The following is a 13964-nucleotide window of genomic DNA, read 5'->3' on the forward strand; positions in this document are numbered from 1 at the left end:
TGGTAGATGGAATTATTCTTTGTTCATAAGTTTTTTACTATATAATTTTCTCCTTGTTCAACACCTTAAACATTAAAGTTTTCCTCATTCCAAATTCATTTTCTTTTAACAAGTCTTATAATTTCTACCTTCATAATGTGCTTCCTTCTCTTCTTCGATACTTCCAGTATCCTGAAGAAGGCCTTTATCACCTCAATCCAGTTCATTGAAATAGCCTTCAGGTTGGTTTCCTTGCCTCCTATTCCAATCCATCCTCCACTCATCTGTCAAAGTGACCTTCCTAAAGGACAGATCCAACCAGGTCAGACTCTCCACCAGTAAAGCTCAGTGGCTATCTATGACTTCCAAGATCAAAGATAATCTCCTGCTTTGCTTTTTTTTTTTTTGGGGGGGGTGAGGCAATTGAGTTTAGGTGACTTGCCCAGGGTCACACAGCTAGTAAGTGTTAAGTGTCTGAGGCTGGATTTGAACTCAGGTTTCCAGACTCCAGGGCCAGTGCTCTATCCACTGTGCCACCTAGCTGCCCCTTCTGTTTTGGTTTTAAAGCTATTCTCAACCTGACCCCCTCCCCTCCCAAGTCATCATCATCATTGTCCTGTTTGTTCTTTTGTTTCTAATTCTTGTTTGCCTTCTCTTTTTCCTTTTGCTTCTCTTCCTCCTCTTCTTCCTTTTCTTACTTCTCCTCCTCCTTTGCTTCTTCACTATGTACAATATATCTCCCTATTCTGTGTGTTGACACTCCTTGAATGTCTTTCAAACATGTCTCCTATCTTTCTTGGCTTTTACTTCAAGCAAGACTCAGCTCAAATCTCATCTTCTACAGTGCCCCTTTCCCTGACACTCCCACTACTACTGACTTCTAAGATTCCCTCCCATTAATCTTAGTTGTATGTTCCTTGCATATTGTCTCCCCAATTTGAATATGAGTACCTTGAAGGCAGGGTCAGTTTTTGCCTTTCTTCGTATACCTAGTACTTAGTACAATGCTTAGCACATCAGAAATATTTAATAGATAGCTATAGACTGACATTAAAAAGCAATGACTTCATAGATTCCAGATATATCCATTTCTGTCCTTTTTTAACTTACTAGTCATGAGCCTCTGTTGAATCTATGCACATATTTAGTATGCTGCCCATGACAATTTAAAGTCGTAGGAGTCAGATCATCAAAAAGGAAAATATATGATGCTCTCCTTGGAATTTTACTTTTTTATTATTGTGGTCTTTTTTTCTCATTTAATATTTTATTTTCCACAATTACATGGGAAAACATTGAAAACATTTTTTTCTAAATTTTTAGTTGCAAATTGTCCCTCCCCTCATTCCTCATTGAAAAGTAAGCAATTTGATGTGTTATAAATGTGCAATCAAGCAAAACATTTCCATATTAGTAATATTGTGAAAGAAAATATAGAGGAAATAAAGATTTTATAAAGGAATGCTTTGATCTGCATTCACACAGCATCATTTCTCTTTCTGGAGGTGTATAACATATTTCATCATAAGTCCTTCAGAATTATCTTGGCTCATCATATGGCTGACAATACCCGAGTAATTCAGTTGATCATCATACATTATTATGGCTACTGTGAACACTCTCTTCCTAGTTCTGCTCACTTTACTTTTTATAAGTTCATGCAAATTTTTTCAGGTTTTACTAAATTCATCCTGCTTGTTATTTCTTATAGCAGAATAGTGTTCCATCACAAACATGCCACAACTTGTTCAGCTATTCCCCAATTGATGGGCATCCCTTCTATTTCCAATTCTTTGCCACCACAAAAAAACAATCTGAATACATATTTTGAACACATAGGCCATTTTCCTTCTTTTATTATTATTTCCTTGGGATACAGAAATAGTAGTATTACTTGGTCAAAGGGTATGCATGATTTTATAGCCCTTTGGGTGTAGTTCCTAATTTATCTATAGAATGGTTGAATCAGCTCACAACTCAACCAATAGTACATCAATGTTTCAATTTTCCCATATCCCCTTCCACACTGATCATTTTACTTTTCTGTCATATTAAACAATGTAATAGGTATGGGGTCATACCTCAGACTTGTTTTAATTTGCATTTGTCTAATCAATAATGATCTGGAGGATTTTTCATATGATTATAGATAGCTTTGATTTTTTTTCTTAAAACTGCCTGTTCATATCCTTTGACAAATTATCAATAGGGAAATTGCTGTTATTTTTTAAATAAATTTTAATATTTTCTACATATTTCTGAAATGATGTTTTTTAATCAGAGAAACTTGCTGTAGTTTTTTCACAGGTTTAATTACTGGATATTTCCCAGCATGTGATTTTTCCCTATTTGTCCTATCCTCTCTCTCCTTTTACCCTGTGTATTCTCAAAAGTGTTTTGCTTCTGACTACTGCCTCCCTTAATCTACCCTGTCTTCTATTACAGCATAGTTCTTTTATCCCCTTCCCCTCTGAATTTTCTATTTGGTAAGGTGAATATATATATACACCCAATTTAGTGTGTTTGTTATTCCCTTTTTGAGCTAATTCCAACAGGAATAATATCCAAGTGCTCCCCATTATCTTCCCCATCTTTCCATCTACTGTAAAATTTTTCATGCCTCCTTTTTGTGAGATAATTTATCCCATTCTACCTCTCTTTCCCTTTTACCCAGTTTATTCCTCTTTCTCATCCCTTAATTTTATTTTTTAGGTATCATCCCATCATATTCAACTCACACCCATGTCCTTTGTCTATATCGCTATCGCTTTCGCTATTGATATCGATATAGATACTTTTTCTAATTGCCCCAATAATCTAAAAGTTCTTAGGAGTTACACATATCATCTTACATGTAGGAATGTAAACAGTTTAATTTTTTAAATCCCTTATGATATACTTTTCTGTTTACCCTTTTCTGTGTCTATTGAGTCTTGTTTCTAAAAGTCAATTTTTCTATTCAACTCTGGTCTTTTCATCTGGATTTCTTGAAAGTAGTCTATTTCACTGAATGTATCCATTTTCTTTTTCCTCTTTTGGATTATACACAATTTTGCTGGATTGGTGATTCTTGGTTGTCATACTAGCTCCTTTGACTTTGGGAATATCATATTCCAAGTCCTTTGATACTTTAATGTAGAAGCTGCTAAATCTTGTGTGATGCTGACTATGGCTCCATGACACTGGAATTGTTTCTTTCCAAGTACTTAAAATATTTTCTCCTTGACCTAAGACCTTTGAAATTTGGTACAATATTCCTGGAAACAATTTTTTTTCATATTCGTTCAATTCCTGTTTTAACCTCTGGTTGTAGAGTATTAGGTCAGTTTTCCTTGAAAATTTCCTAAAAGATAATGTCTAGGTTCTTTTGATAATCATGGGTTTCAGGTAGTATAATTATCCTTAAATGATCTCTCCTTGATCTATTTCCTATGTCAGTTATTTTTCCAAAGACATATTTCATGCTTTATTTCTTATTCTCCTTATTTTGTTTCATTCTTGATATCTCATGGAGTCATTAGCTTCTACTTGTTCTATTCAAATTAAGGAGTTATTTTCTTCCATGAACTTTTCTACCTTCTTTTCTATTTGATCAAATCTACTATTTTAAGGAATTTTCTTCGGTGAACTTTTGTACATCTTTTTTTTTTCCAATGTGGAAAATTTTACTTTTTAAGAATTTCTATTCAGGGGATTTTTGTGCCTCTTTTACCATTTTCTTTATTTTGTTTTTAAGGTGTTATTTTCTTGAGTATTTTTCCTTCTTTTATCAAGCTGTTGACCATTTTTTCATAATTTTCTTGCATCACTATAATTTATTTTCCCGTTTTCCCTCTTTATTCATTTTAAACTCCTTTTTCAGTTTTGTTTTGTTTTGGGGGGGTAATTACTTTGGGGCTTGATACCAAATAATGTTTTTTGTTTCCTTTGAGGCTTTGGATATAGTAGTTTTGACTTCATTGTATTCTTTGGAGTTTGTGTTTTGATCTTCCTTTTCACCATAGTAGTTCCCTTTGATCAGGATATTTTTCTGTTATTTGCTCATTTTTCCAGCCTGTTTATTGACTTTTAACTTTATGCTAAAATTGGGCTCTATTCCCAGCATGGAGGGGACACTGTGCTGAGTGTTACATTTTTTTCTTCTTTTTTTGTTTGGTTGTTTATTTGGGGGGGGTGTAGGGGGGTGTGTATATGTGTTTGTGTGTGTGGGGGGGTGTTGTGTTTGTATATACATCTAAGGAGGGGTTTGTTTCCTATTCTCCTGGCTTGTATTCTGGTCTCTCAATGGTCAAAAATATTCTTTTCCACCTTGGAACTATGACCAGTTTCCCTGGTGCCAGTCTTCCTCCATGTTTTGGGACTACAACCTGAATCCGCCTATAGGCAATGCAACAGAGTCCTGTACCCACGACAAGCAAAGGGACTCTTATAATCTTCTGACTAGTTGTCTGATGCCCTTAATTTCTGTGGGGTGAAAGCTCAAACTGATTTAGTTGCCCCCAAGGCCTGCTGCTAGTTTCCTGGTGTTACCTGCACTGCTACAGTTTGTGGTAGATTACACTCCCCTGTCACTGCAGTGCGTTTGTTATACCATTCTTGCCAACTTTCTAAGTTGTCTTCAGCTGGAAAATTAGTTCAATGCATCTTTTTCTGGGTTCTGATTCTTTACTATTTGTTTTTAGGCATTCTTTAAAGTTGTTTGGAGGGCAATTTTGGAGAGCTCAGGGAATTCTTTGCTTTTTCTCTGCCATATTTGCTCTGCCCCATGGTTCCTTTTTTAATGACTAAAGGTTACTTTTATAGAAAAAAAGACCCATTTTCAGTATCCCTCACCACTTCATCATCTCTTAGTGCATAATAGATTAGGCATACCCACTGGATATTGGCCTATATTATAAGAGTAGAGTCTAAATATTGGATTCATTGTTTTACATCTGAGAGAAAACATGGAAGTCAACCAGTCCAATCCTATCCTCTTTAGAATATGCCTAGAGAGAGTGTCTTGCCCAAAGTCAAAGAAAGAGTAATACTAATAGAACAGAACTGAATATTTTAAGTTTTGTCAGGTGCCTTTTCATGTTCAATTTCATTTTATTCTCACATAAATCTTATGAGGTAGGTACTATTATAATTATCTTTTTATAAATGAGGGAAAGAAAGAACAGGAAGGCTATAATAAACATTTTATCAAGTAGAAGTAGCAAGATTTGAAACCAGGTCTTGGTTCAAGAGCCAGTACAACTTCCATTTCACTCTACTGCCTGTGCCTCCCAGTAAACTAGTCAGATTATCTCATAAGTTTTATAGCTCACTTTCCATGAATGCTTGTCAATTATGTTAACCCCGAAGTCACCAGAACTCCATACCTAGAGACCAAAATTGTCAAACCTAAATGAGACATTGGGGATTCTGTATTATTTCATCTAGCATAAGTATGCCCTTTAAACTAATTAGTACCAATTCTGGACAAGAGTAAAAGAAGCATTTTACTCTTTCCCTGTTTCTTTTGTAAATCTTGTATGAAACCTAATCCCCCTCATAATTATAATTCTGACTAAATCAGTGTGTATTTTCTCAAATAATAGATTTAATTTATTACTTTCCTGTTACATAAGGCTCATTTCCCAATATGTCTTTTCCCTTGTAATGAATGAAAAAAAACTATCAGAATGAAACTGATATATTACCCATGTCTGACAGTCTATACAACATTCTACAATCAGATTATCGCTCCTGCCTTCCCACTCTCAACCTTTCCCCCATCTCCCAAACGCCCACATCAAACTTTTTAATGAGATTGTCTCTTTTTTTCAATTTGAATAGAATTTTATTTTCCAAAATATATGTATAAACAAAATTTTAACATCAATTTTTAAAAAAACTTTTTGTTCCAACTTCTCTTCCCTCTCTCCATTCATACCCCCCACCCACAAGAACTCAAGCAATTCAAAATAAGTTATGCATGAGTAGTCATGGAAAAATTCCTTAATCTGAAGTTTTGGGTTTTTTTTTTTTTTACTGTTTTCTCTCACAACTAGCTAATATGATATTGTCTCTTTATAGAGACCTACTCTTTTATCTGGCAGAAATACTGGTCATCATATTACTCTAGTGGTTTCATATAGTTTTCACATGTATAAAGAGTCAAGGAATATGCGCAGTTATGTGGTTTTTATACTATCATTTCAAATTATTTTCCACAATGGATGAGCTAACTCATTATGCAACCAACAGAGTCTTTTTTTTTTTTTTTTTTTTTTGCCGGGCCATGGGGGTTAAGTGACTTGCCCAGGGTCACACAGCTAGTTAAGTGTCAAGTGTCTGAGGCTGGATTTGAACTCAGGTACTCCTGAATCCAGGGCCGGTGCTTTATCCACTACGCCACCTAGCCACCCCCAACAGAGTCTTAATGTGCCTCCTTTTTAACAATTTTTTCATCATTGACAGTTGCAGTTTTTATTACCAGTTTGACTGGTATAGAGCAAAACCCCCAAATTATTTTAATTTACATATATCTTATTATTGTAGAGTTGAGGAATTATCTGATGTGATCATGGCTATTTTACATTTTGAATATTGTTTATTCATATCATTTAACTACTCATCTGTTGAATAACTCTGTCTTATGTATTTATGTCATTGGCTGTATATGCTATACACCCAGACATTTATAGGAGATATTTGAATGGAAGATTGAATTGTCCTAATCTATTCTTTATCTTGTTATGATTTCAAATCCTTCAAAAAGTCAAGTAAGTACCTTCCCTCTGAAACCATCTGCCATTTATACCCATATTTCATGTATACCTAATTTTTGGCATCTTGTATTCCACATTATAATGCGACGTCCTTCAGGGCAGGGGCAGCATTGCTTCCTTTATTTTTACCCCTTGTCCTTATCACAGTGTCTAGCATGCATTAAATACTTAATAGATGTTTGTTAAATACCTTACAGATTTTTTTTGCAAAGCCTGTGTATTTATCAAAGATACAAGTATAAATATCACGCAAATTCTTTTCTCTGATATAGCTGCAAATTATTTGGAATGTCTTGAATATACTTACGTATTTCAGTGCAGATTGTCTAGAGGATTAAAAGACATCTTATCATCCTGAGTCTAAAGAAGCCACACCTAAAAGAATGAAAAGTTCCTTTCCCATTTTAGGTTCTCAATCAAAAGGTGATAGAAAGAATTCTACTACCTTATGACCTCAGAGAATCGGAGGGGGGTGGGGGGGAGTTGTGTTTTAAACAAAGGGAAAGAAAGAGAAGGAATCCTTTCCCATTGAGATCCTACAGATTTGATGCCCAATGATTGCTGATTTTATATATATATATATATATATATATATATATATATATATATATATATATATATATATAGGAAAAGACCTATGTTTTAAGGGGGTACTATACAGCCTTCATTAAAGGGATACATACAATCCATCCCTAATGAGATTCTCCACTGTAGAAAACTGAAACGTCTATTCATATTTTTTTCCACCTGCCCCCACAATGGCATCTCTTTGCTTGGCCCCCACACAACAAGGCAGGGTTTGTAAGCAGGCTCCCATTCATTGGCTGCCTATTTAAAGGCCCTGACAGAAATCCCTGTGAAAAGCTTTTCAGGTCAAATTTCCCTTTAATGACTTAGTCCATTCACCCAGGGTGGCAGGGAGGGGGGGGGGGATAGTGATGCCTTGACTTCTACCACTAGAAAGACAAGAAAATGTTTTCATACTGCTTTAGATGTGCCTTGTTTGCTAAGCAGTAGGTGTTGATGAAAGATTCAACTTGGGCTCTGGGAGTTGGATTTGTTTAAAAAGAAAACCTTTATAGAAACCTCAGAACATATAATCTTAAAAAAACCCAAAACAAACCAAAAAATGGGTTACAGTTTGGATATTCAATTGTTTTATGGGGATTTTCTTTGTCTTATTTCCTCTTCAAAGTCAGGTTTTTCCCTGGGGGATTAATCTAGTGCTTGATTGGTTCCCTCAGAAAATGTTTAAATATCATATAATGGGTGAATTACATTTGTAGTTACCCTTGTAAAAGTCAAAGGACAAACAGAATTAGCCTGTTTCAACAGCTCAGGCTGGATTTTAAGTGGTGCACATGGAGTACAAGAGGATATATGAATATGTACAGACTGTGTGTAAATATCCATCACCCTCTACCCTATCTTCCCATTAACAAATGGTGTATTGGTATGCCTGCAGATATTCACAAATAGCATTCCCTTAAGCTTTCAAAATGGTGCAAGGAGCATGTATGGTGTATCTTTGGTATATCTCTGTATGGGATACCTTAACATTGTTTTCCTTATAGTATTCACATAAAACCATAAGGCTCTCCTTGACCATTCACCTTCTCTGCTTCCCCCTTTATTTCCTTCTGATTCCTCCTCCCTCTGTCTCTCCCCTTCCTTCTCTCTCCTTTTGTCTCTTTGGAGAGTTGAAAACATAGTTCAGAGCATGAAGAGTATCTCTCTCTTTCTCTCTCTCTCAATGTGTATATATACACACATCTGTGTATGTTTGTACACATATGCACATGAACATGTATGAACATGTATACACACAATTCATTAAAGTACATTTCTTTAATTAACTATTTTTAATTTTAATTGGACACAAGAGATTATCTAGCATAGATGGTAGCATATCAGACCTGGAGTCAGGGAGTCATGCCTCTGATTTGAATGCTATATAGAAACTGAGTCAGTCTAATGTCTGAGTCCTAGGCAACTTTCTAACATGATGTAATTCTCTGTATTGCTGGAAAGGGGTTCCCACATTTTGAGCTCTCTTTGATATGGAATCCCATGACCTCTTAGGTCTCAAATGAACATAAAGACCTAATAATAACACAAAACACCCGACATTAGGGCAGTGAAGCTATCTCTCTCTCCTCTATTTTGGCAGCATATCCAAGCAAACCTTAACAGAATTTTGGCCAAGAAATTTGATTCAATAGATGAACTAACATGTACACTTGTGAAAGAAAGTTTTCTATATGTGGCCTTCATGGACTAATGGCCACTTCATAGAAATGTCTAAATAGTGGTAAGGAGATTGATGAACTATGAGAAGACTTTTTGTAATGCTTATTTTAAGAGAATGTAAATTCCAGAATACTAGGATAAGAATTTAAATGCATCGTGCTTATTTGAGGTACATTTAAATCCTCTGGTTAAGTACTTTGTGATCCATTTATTTTGAAACGGAAGAGACAAAACAGAGAATAGTGGGGGGGGGGGAACGTGACTTGGGAGACAAAAACAAGGGCTTAAGTTGTATCTTTAACAATAATTAACTCTATAGCCTTTGGAAAGTCATTTAACTTCTTTGGGTCCAAGTCTCTCATGTAGAGGAAGGGTAATATTCTATGTGCAATATTATCTCCAGTAAATAGTTGAGGATATTACCCATAATGGATACTCTTTAAATGATTGTTGAATGACTTACTGATCTCTAACGTGCCTTCTAGTACTAATGTTTTATGGTTCTGCAGAAAATAATAAACACATATACACAACCAACTAAATGAGACCATATTAGTTATATTTTAGCCTTTTGCAATCTTCAGAAATTTAACTCTGATATGCATTATGTATTATAGCAGATATTCAAGAGCTTCCCACTTTTGGAGAGGATTGTTAGGTTTAACATGTGTTTTTCAGTCTTCCAAATACTTGGGACAAATGAAGAAAAATAAATACTTTATGAGGACATGTTACAAAGATTAACTTACCAGATAGAAGTAAATCCAAGCCCAATGTCTAGTGACCAATTGCTGACACTATGGTAATGTCAAGTTCAATACAAATATTGGTAGAGTTTGAACCTGGGATTTTGCTAACATTTTCTCTTCTAATGATGTTGTCATCTTCTCAGGAACTTAAAATCTTAAAAGTTAGCTGGAACACTGAGAGTTTAAGTGCTTTGACAAAAATCACATAACCAGTGACTCTCAGGGATGAGGCTTAAACATAATCTGACCACATTTCAACTAAAACTAATATTATTTCTAATAATAATACTCAACATTGAAATGGTTCTTTGTGGTTGTGCAGTGGCTAGAATGCTAGGACTGGAATCAAGAAGGTTCATCTTCCTGAGTTCAAATCTTGTCTCAGACACTAGCTATGTGACCCTGGAAAAGTCACTTGACCCTGTTTGCCTCATTTTTCCCATCTGGAAAAATGAGCTGGAGTAGGAAATAGCAAACTACTTCGGTATCTTTGCTAAGAAAATCCCAAATTGGGGCAGCTAGGTAGTGCAGTGGATAAAGTATAGGCCATGGATTCAGGAGGACCTGAATTCAAATAAGGCCTTAGACACGTCATGTAAAGTCAGTTATGACTAAAAACGACTGAACTTAGTCCTTTAAGTCTTATGAAATACTATACATGTTATCTCAGCAACACTTTGCTATAGGTTATTATTATCCCTACTTAACCATTGAGGAAACAGAAGCTCAGAGGTATTAAATGAATTTCCAAGGTCACCACACATAGTAGGTATCAGATATAAGGTTGGGGGCAGCTAGGTGGCATAGTGCATAGAGCAACGGCCCTGGATTCAGGAGGACCTGAGTTCAAAACTGGTATTACACACTTGACACTTACTAGCTATGTGACCCTGGGCAAGTCATTTAACCCCAACTGCCTCACCAAAAACAAAGAAACAGATATACATTCAGGACTCTCTTTCTGACTCCCAAGTTCAGTTCTCTTACCCACTGTACCAACTGTCTAATTAATTCCAAGTTTAAGTGCCTCAAGAACTAGATAAATGATCTCTCTGCTCTATACTAACCTCCTTTCTTTTTATTAATAGTCAGTCATTGGTTTGATCCCTAGAGTCAAAAGTTTTAAAGAAAGTTTTATTATTTCTATGCAGACTGCCTTTGGGTGTTTGAGAATGTTTTTAGTTTAGAAAATTCATTTAACTTTAGGCACATTTTTTTCTTTCACAAATACTTTCCATCCCCATCTCAGTGGCTAGACTTAGTTGGACAGAGCCCTTCAAAGGAGACCTGAGTATTTTGTTTCAGGCTACAGGCTGGGAAATAGAAACAGAAAATGTGAGTAACTGGCTTGGCAAGGTGCGAAATCAGGTGTTGTTTTGGATTCATAGTTTGTAGGTCTAGAATCTAAAGGGTCATAATCAAGCCTGTTAATTTTTCTTCTTCATTTCTGTATGCAAATATTGCCACTAGGAGGGATGAAGTGGAAACAATTGGGCACATGAGTTTTTTAGATCATCAGGAACTTGTTGCTTCATTAGTTCAAATTCCATCAATGCTTTACAGTTTAGAGACCTTTCCTTGCAACAACACACTATTGATATTTTACTATCCTTGTTTGCCAGAAGAAGAAACCGAACTTAAGAGTGCTGACCTTATTGGCCCAAGGTCACGTGAGTAATGAATGGCAAAGTCAGCTCTCAAAACCAGATCTGATTCCAAGCTGAGTGCTCTGTTCCACCAACTATAAATTAGAAGATGCTAGACCTCCTGTGATTCATTTGTTCTTTTTGAATGCTGCTTGAGAGAGAATTTTGCCATATTTCAGGTCTGCTAGAATTACAGGGCCTTTTGCTCATATTATAAAATGCTTTAAAAAAAAAAAAGCCCACAGGATGTACTTTCTGGAACCCTGCCAGGACCTTAAGCATATCACCTTAGCCTTATTTTGTGAGTGAGTCTGGGTAGGGTGCCATCAGGAAAGAGCATTTTTCTGTTACTTTTCAGATTTTGTTTTTGCCTGGAGGACACACACACACACATACACACACACACACACACACACACACACACACGTATACATACACTTGCCCCTTTCCAAAAACTACCTGAATTCCCCAATTGATAATTGTCACATAAGCAAATTCATTTCTTCTGGACCAGGAAACTCAGGGATTTAAAGTCCGGAGTTAGAAGGAAATAGAGTATCAGTCCCTGTAACATGAATTTGGAAGACAATTTGGTACAGTGGAAAGAGCTCCAAAGTTTGAGGGACCAAACCTGGGTATAAATCATGGCTCTGAAATTTACTAGTTGTGTGACTTGAGTCAGCTCACAGGACTTCACTGAGCTAATTTTCCTCACCTATAAAACAAGGTAGTTGAATTAGATGCTGCTTTCGGTTGTTGTGCAGGTCTACTAGATGGTGCGATGTCAATATTCCTCTTTGGGTTTCAGTTTCTGTTTCTGTAAAATCAGGGGATTAGATTAGATCAAAGTTTCTTAAACTGTGGGTCCCCCATATGGGGTTGCAAAACCCGAATGTGGGGGTTGTAAAAATTAGGCAACTGTAAAAGGTTATGTAATACCAACTTTATATACCTGGGATCACATAGACAAAGGGGTTATGAATGGAAAAAAAGAAAAGTTTTAAAAGCCCTGTATTAGATGGTCTCTAAAACCCTTTTTTCTGGGGTAACTAGGTGCTGATGCTAGACTCAGGAGGACCTGAGTTCAAATTTGGACTCACACACTTAGTAGCTGTGTGATCCTGGGCAAGTCATTTAACTCTGTTTACCTCAGATTTCTCATCTGTAAAATGAGCTGGAGACAGAAATGACAAACCACTTAAGGATCTTTGCCAAGAAAACCCCAACTAGGGTCACAAGGAGTAGGATAGTACTGAAATGATTGAAAAAGAAAGTCCTTTATAGCTATTATCTATGTTCCTATGATACTAATATTCAGAAACGAGAGAGAGAGGAAGAGGAGAAACATGAAAATAGCCCCACCAGTACTGTTCTATTGGCCATCCAGCTATGGAATTGAACAGGTACTTGGATTTTTCAGAGGGCCAGAGGGGGAAAAATAAAATATAAAATAATATAAGAGGCACGTTAAAAATTGATTTTCTTTAGTTTCTTGGCTCAGGTCCCAAACCAAAAGAAGTTGTTTTGGATTTCATCCTAGTTCTCATTTGGGCACATCACAAAAGCACAGCATAATTTGTCACCAGGGGTAACACGTGTGTAAGAGATGGGAGCTAGAACAACGACCAGGACCTCGTTGAAAACCGAGGTCACAGCTGAAGTGCAGTCTGCCCACGCCACGTGATGCTGGTGCCTCATTCCCTGGGCGCCGAATTCCCCTCGCAAACGTTTTCCTGTCTCTGCTATTTGGCACAAGGAGATGGAGAAGGCTGCTGGCTCCTGTTGTCTCTTCATGCAGCAGGAGCCTCTCGGGCCGTTGTCTAACTAATAGCACCCGACTGGGAAATGGAGGGAGACGAGCTCTAGGTAGGAAATGGGGTGATTGCTTTGGTTTGGGACTAATGTACTGACTAATGTTGAGATGGTCCAGGAGTCCTTTAGGAGGGTATTGCTACTGCTCCTTCCAAGTGAGACACAGAGAAAAGAGCCTTCCAACGACCCTATGGAGAGACCACTCCCAAAGTAGATTTTATTGAACTCCGATTTCCAACTACAATTTTCTTCACTGAAATAATTTTGCCTTTCTGATATGAGGGAAGTGAGATATGAAGGAAAGAATAAGGGTGAAAGGACTTCTCTCTGGGACTGTTTCCATATGCATAAAGTAAGAGGTATAGACTTGAGGATTTGGATTTTTTTTCCAGCTATAAATTTATTATCCTACTGTAAATGTGTCATGTATGGAATGGTAGTGTCACCTACTGCCTGGTATGGTAGATTATGATTCAGGAAGATCTATGTACAAACCCTACCTCAGATACTTACTGTGTGACCAAGGACAATTTGCCTTGCCTCCTGGAGACTCAGTTTTTTCATCTATGAAATGGACATGATAATACTTTTACTGGCTCCCTCACAAGGTTGCTATGAGGAAGGGACTGGCTTCCCTTTTAATTCTCTTTTAATTAATTTTCAAATTAATATTGTTTTTGTGTGTTCATGCATGTTTCTATATGTGTGCATTTCTAACACATAAGAAAATACCTGGTACATAGTGAGTAATGAATATTTGTTTATTCATA

The 13964-nt window shown here is 36.5% G+C and overlaps 1 protein-coding gene across 4 annotated transcripts in view; it reads left to right on the forward strand.

Moving 5' to 3' along the window:
• Nucleotides 1–13964, forward strand: part of LRRC4C (leucine rich repeat containing 4C) — a 1453400-nt gene that overhangs the window by 169203 nt on the left and 1270233 nt on the right. The window contains exon 1 of one of the 4 annotated variants that reach the window (XM_043971636.1): nucleotides 13153–13248. The exons of the other annotated variants lie outside the window; for them this stretch is intronic. The gene's annotated coding sequence lies outside the window, so the exon portion shown is untranslated. Of the gene's footprint in view, nucleotides 1–13152; nucleotides 13249–13964 lie in introns of those variants that run through there. 4 annotated transcript variants of the gene reach the window in all.

The sequence above is a fragment of the Dromiciops gliroides genome, chromosome 6, assembly GCF_019393635.1.
Source record: "Dromiciops gliroides isolate mDroGli1 chromosome 6, mDroGli1.pri, whole genome shotgun sequence".
Classification (NCBI taxonomy): Eukaryota; Metazoa; Chordata; class Mammalia; order Microbiotheria; family Microbiotheriidae; genus Dromiciops; species Dromiciops gliroides.